The following is a 6,000-nucleotide window of genomic DNA, read 5'->3' on the forward strand; positions in this document are numbered from 1 at the left end:
TGAATTGAAGTTTTTCGTTGATTTGGATTTCATCTAACGGAATAGTGAGATCTTCTTTAGCAAAACATTTCTTCAAATTCGAGACGTGGAAAGTGTTATGTATAGCCGCGAGTTGTTGAGGTAACTCAAGTCGGTAAGCTACTGGTCCGACACGATCAATAATCTTGAATGGTCCAATATACCTTGGATTTAATTTCCCTCGTTTACCAAATCGAACAACGCCTTTCCAAGGTGCTACTTTAAGCATGACCATCTCTCCAATTTCAAATTCTATATCTTTTCTTTTAATGTCAGCGTAGCTCTTTTGTCGACTTTGGGCGGTTTTCAACCGTTGTTGAATTTGGATGATCTTCTCGGTAGTTTCTTGTATAATCTCCGGACCCGTAATTTGTCTATCCCCCACTTCACTCCAACAAATCGGAGACCTGCACGTTCTACCATAAAGTGCTTCAAACGGCGCCATCTCAATGCTTGAATGGTAGCTGTTGTTGTAGGAAAATTCTGCTAACGGTAGATGTCGATCCCAACTGTTTCCGAAATCAATAACACATGCTCATAGCATGTCTTCAAGCGTTTGTATCGTCCTTTCGCTCTGCCCATCAGTTTGTGGATGATAGGCAGTACTCATGTCTAGACGAGTTCCTAATGCTTGCTGTAATGTCTGCCAGAATCTTGAAATAAATCTGCCATCCCTATCAGAGATAATAGAGATTGGTATTCCATGTCTGGAGATGACTTCCTTCAAATACAGTCGTGCTAACTTCTCCATCTTGTCATCTTCTCTTATTGGCAGGAAATGTGCTGATTTGGTGAGACGATCAACTATTACCCAAATAGTATCAAAACCACTTGCAGTCCTTGGCAATTTAGTGATGAAATCCATGGTAATGTTTTCCCATTTCCATTCCGGGATTTCGGGTTGTTGAAGTAGACCTGATGGTTTCTGATGCTCAGCTTTGACCTTAGAACACGTCAAACATTCTCCTACGTATTTAGCAACATCGGCTTTCATACCTGGCCACCAAAAATGTTTCTTGAGATCCTTGTACATCTTCCCCGTTCCAGGATGTATTGAGTATCTGGTTTTATGAGCTTCTCTAAGTACCATTTCTCTCATATCTCCAAATTTTGGTACCCAAATCCTTTCAGCCCTATACCGGGTTCCGTCTTCCCGAATATTAAGATGCTTCTCCTATCCTTTGGGTATTTCATCCTTTAAATTTCCCTCTTTTAAAACTCCTTGTTGCGCCTCCTTTATTTGAGTAGTAAGGTTATTATGAATCATTATATTCATAGATTCCACTCGAATGGGTTCTCTGTCCTTCCTGCTCAAGGCATCGGCTACCACATTTGCCTTTTTCGGGTGGTAACGAATCTCAAAGTCGTAATCATTCAATAATTCAATCCACCTACGCTGCCTCATATTCAGTTGTTTCTGATTAAATATGTGTTGAAGACTTTTGTGGTCGGTATATATAATACTTTTGACCCCATATAAGTAGTGCCTCCAAGTCTTTAATGCAAAAACAACCGCGCCTAATTCCAAATCATGCGTCATATAATTTTGTTCGTGAATCTTCAATTGTCTAGACGCATAAGCAATCACCTTCATTCGTTGCATTAATACACAACCGAGACCTTGCTTTGATGCGTCACAATAAATCACAAAATCATCATTCCCTTCAGGCGATGACAATATAGGTGCCGTAGTTAGCTTTTTCTTCAATAATTGAAACGCTTTCTCTTGTTCATCATTCCATTCAAATTTCTTCCCTTTATGCTTTAATGCAGTCAAGGGTTTTGCTATTCTGGAAAAGTCTTGGATGAACCTTCTGTAGTAACCAGCTAGTCCTAAAAACTGGCGTATGTGTTTCGGAGTTTTCGGGGTTTCCCACTTTTCAACAGTTTCTATCTTTGCTGGATCCACCTTAATACCTTCTTTGTTCACTATGTGACCGAGGAATTGAACTTCTTCCAACCAAAATGCACACTTTGAAAACTTAGCGTACAATTCTTCCTTCCTCACTACTTCTAACACCTTTCTCAAATGTTCACCGTGTTCTTGGTCATTCTTTGAGTAAATAAGTATGTCATCAATGAAAACAATGACAAACTTGTCAAGGTATGGTCCACACACTCGGTTCATAAGGTCCATGAACACAGCTGGTGCATTAGTTAAACCAAACGGCATGACCATAAACTCGTAATGACCGTAACGTGTTCTGAAAGCAGTCTTTGGAATATCATCTTCTTTCACCCGCATTTGATGATACCCGGAACGTAAGTCAATCTTTGAATAAACAGACGAGCCTTGTAGTTGATCAAATAATCGTCGATTCTCGGTAGTGGGTAGCGGTTCTTGATGGTAAGTTTGTTCAACTCTTGGTAGTCGATACACAACCTGAATGTACCATCTTTCTTCTTGACAAACAAAACAGGAGCTCCCCACGGTGATGTGCTTGGTCGAATGAAACCACGCTCTAAAAGTTCTTGTAATTGGCTTTGCAGTTCTTTCATTTCGCTGGGTGCGAGTCTGTAAGGAGCACGAGCTATTGGTGCAGCTCCTGGTACAAGATCTATTTGAAATTCAACTGATCGATGTGGGGGTAATCCTAGTAATTCTTTCGGAAATACATCAGGAAATTCTTTTGCAATGGGAACATCATTGATGCTCTTTTCTTCAGTTTGTACTTTCTCGACGTGTGCTAGAACAGCATAGCAACCTTTTCTTATTAGTTTTTGTGCCTTCAAATTACTAATAAGATGTAGCTTCGTGTTGCCCTTTTCTCCGTACACCATTAAGGGTTTTCCTTTTTCTCGTATAATGCGAATTGCATTTTTGTAACAAACGATCTCTGCTTTCACTTCTTTCAACCAGTCCATACCAATTATCACATCAAAACTCCCTAACTCTACTGGTATCAAATCAATCTTATATGTTTCGCTAACCAGTTTAATTTCTCGATTCCGACATATATTATCTGCTGAAATTAATTTACCATTTGCTAATTCGAGTAAAAATTTACTATCCAAAGGCGTCAATGGACAACTTAATTTAGCACAAAAATCTCTACTCATATAGCTTCTATCCGCACCCGAATCAAATAAAACGTAAGCAGATTTATTGTCAATAAGAAACGTACCCGTAACAAGCTCCGGGTCTTCCTGTGCCTCTGCCGCATTAATATTGAGAACTCTTCCGCGGCCTTGTCCATTCGTGTTCTCCTGGTTTGGGCAATTTCTAATAATGTGGCCCGGTTTTCCACATTTATAACAAACTACATTGGCATAACTTGCTCCGACACTACTTGCTCCGCCATTACTCGTTCCGACACCATTTGTTCCTTTCGTTCTGTTAACCCCTGGTCCGTAGACCTCACATTTCGCCGCGCTATGACCATTTCTTTTACACTTGTTGCAAAATTTGGTGCAGAACCCCGAGTGATACTTTTCACACCTTTGGCATAGCTGCTTCTGATTGTTGTTGTTGTTGCGGTTATTATTGTTGTTGGGATGATTGTTGTAGTTGCTGTTGTTGTTGTTGTTGTTGTTGGGTCGTTTGTTATAGTTACGATTGATGTTACGATTGTTGGGATAATTGTTGCGATTATTGTTGTAATTGCTGTTGTTGTTGTATTGGTGATTCTTATCACCGTTTTCCTCCCACTTTCTTTTGACTTGCTTCACATTAGCCTCTTCAGCAGTCTGTTCTTTAATTCTTTCTTCAATCTGGTTCACTAGTTTGTGAGCCATTCTACATGCCTGTTGTATGGAGGTGGGCTCGTGTGAACTTATATCTTCTTGGATTCTTTTCGGTAATCCTTTCACAAACGCGTCGATCTTCTCTTCCTCATCTTCGAAAGCTCCCGGACACAATAGGCACAATTCTGTGAATCGTCTTTCGTACGTGGTAATATCAAATCCTTGAGTTCGTAACCCTCTAAGTTCTGTCTTGAGCTTATTGACCTCGGTTCTGGGACGGTACTTCTCGTTCATCAAGTGCTTGAATGCTGACCACGGTAGTGCGTACGCATCATCTTGTCCCACTTGCTCTAGATAGGTATTCCACCATGTTAACGCAGAACCTGTGAAGGTATGCGTAGCGTACTTCACTTTGTCCTCTTCAGTACACTTACTTATGGCAAACACCGATTCGACCTTCTCGGTCCACCGTTTCAATCCGATCGGTCCTTCGGTTCCATCAAATTCTAAAGGTTTGCAGGCAGTGAATTCTTTGTAGGTGCATCCTACACAATTTTCTGTACTGCTAGATCCAAGGTTATTGTTGGTATGTAGCGCAGCCTGTACTACGGCTATGTTTGAAGCTAGAAAAGTACAGAATTCCTCTTCATTCATATTCACGGTGTGTCGAGTAGTCGGTACCATTTACTTCAAAATAGTCAAATGGAACAAGTTAATCATACAGAATATTAAGAGTAGTTAATAGTATTTCGTAGCATAATATGAACTCATTTATAAAAGCTTTTTCTTCATATTAGCGTTTTATAAGTTTAAATTCGGGTAGTACCTATCCGTTAAGTTCATACTTAGTAGCTAATATACAATTCAACTACTACAATTCTATATGAAAAACTGATTATAATAATATTTCGCGTTCAAACTTTTACACAATATTTTACAAACTTACAATACCGCTTATTTTACATATAGCATGAAATATAGCACACAATAAATTTGATACAAGATGGTTGTGAAGATAATTCTAGTTAGTACACAAGTCGTTCAGCAAAGGCAATAAAGACACGTAATTCATACGTCCAGAAACAAGTCATGCATTCTGGTTTTACTAGGATTACTTCCCATCCTTGGTCTTGTGGAACATAACCGTTATGGCCGTTGATAAGACAGCGTGTTGTAACGTCGTCAAAGGGACGAGGGTTACGTAATGTCCAACAGTCCCGTAACAATCTAAAAACCTCATTTCTTACCCCAATTACCGACTCCGTCACTTGTGGAAACGTTTTGTTTAATAGTTGTAGCCCGATGTTCTTGTTCTCACTTTGGTGAGAGGCGAACATTACTAATCCGTAAGCATAACATGCTTCTTTATGTTGCATATTAGCCGCTTTTTCTAAATCACGAAGTTCAATATTCGGATATATTGAGTCAAAATAATTTCTTAACCCATTGCGTAAAATAGCATTTGGGTTCCCCGCAATATATGCGTCAAAGTAAACACATCGTAACTTATGGATTTCCCAATGTGATATCCCCCATCTTTCGAACGAAAGCCTTTTATAAACCAAGGCATTCTTGGAACGTTCTTCGAATGTCTTACAAACTGATCTCGCCTTAAATAGTTGTGCCGAAGAATTCTGACCGACTCTAGACAAGATTTCATCAATCATGTCTCCGGGTAGGTCTCTTAAAATATTGGGTTGTCTATCCATTTTGTGTTTTTATACTGTAAAATAGACAAGAGTTAGATTCATAAAAAAAAATACTTATTAATACAAGCAATTTTTACATATATCATAAAGCATAAGCACACTATATTACATATATTACACCACACGAATACAACTATCTTATTCCGACTCGCTTGTTTCTTCTTCTTCGGTTTTGGTTCGTTTTGCCAAGTTTCTAGGGATATATGATGTTCCCCTAATACGAGCCGTAATTTTCCACATTGGTTTAGAAAAACCTGGTGGTTTAGAGGTTCCCGGGTCATTGTTACAACTTAAGGACTTCGGGGGTTGACGATACATATAAAGTTCATCGGGGTTAGAATTAGATTTCTCTATTTTTATGCCCTTTCCCTTATTATTTTCTTTTGCCTTTTTAAATTCAGTTGGGGTAATTTCTATAACATCATCGGAATTCTCGTCGGAATCCGATTCATCGGAGAATTGGTAATCCTCTAAATATTTTGCTTCCTTGGCGGAAACACCATTGACCATAATTAACCTTGGTCGGTTGGTTGAGGATTTTCTTTTACTTAACCGTTTTATTATTTCTCCCACCGGTTCTATTTCTTCA

This window comes from Rutidosis leptorrhynchoides, chromosome 7 (assembly GCF_046630445.1).
Source record: "Rutidosis leptorrhynchoides isolate AG116_Rl617_1_P2 chromosome 7, CSIRO_AGI_Rlap_v1, whole genome shotgun sequence".
NCBI classification, from domain to species: Eukaryota; Viridiplantae; Streptophyta; class Magnoliopsida; order Asterales; family Asteraceae; genus Rutidosis; species Rutidosis leptorrhynchoides.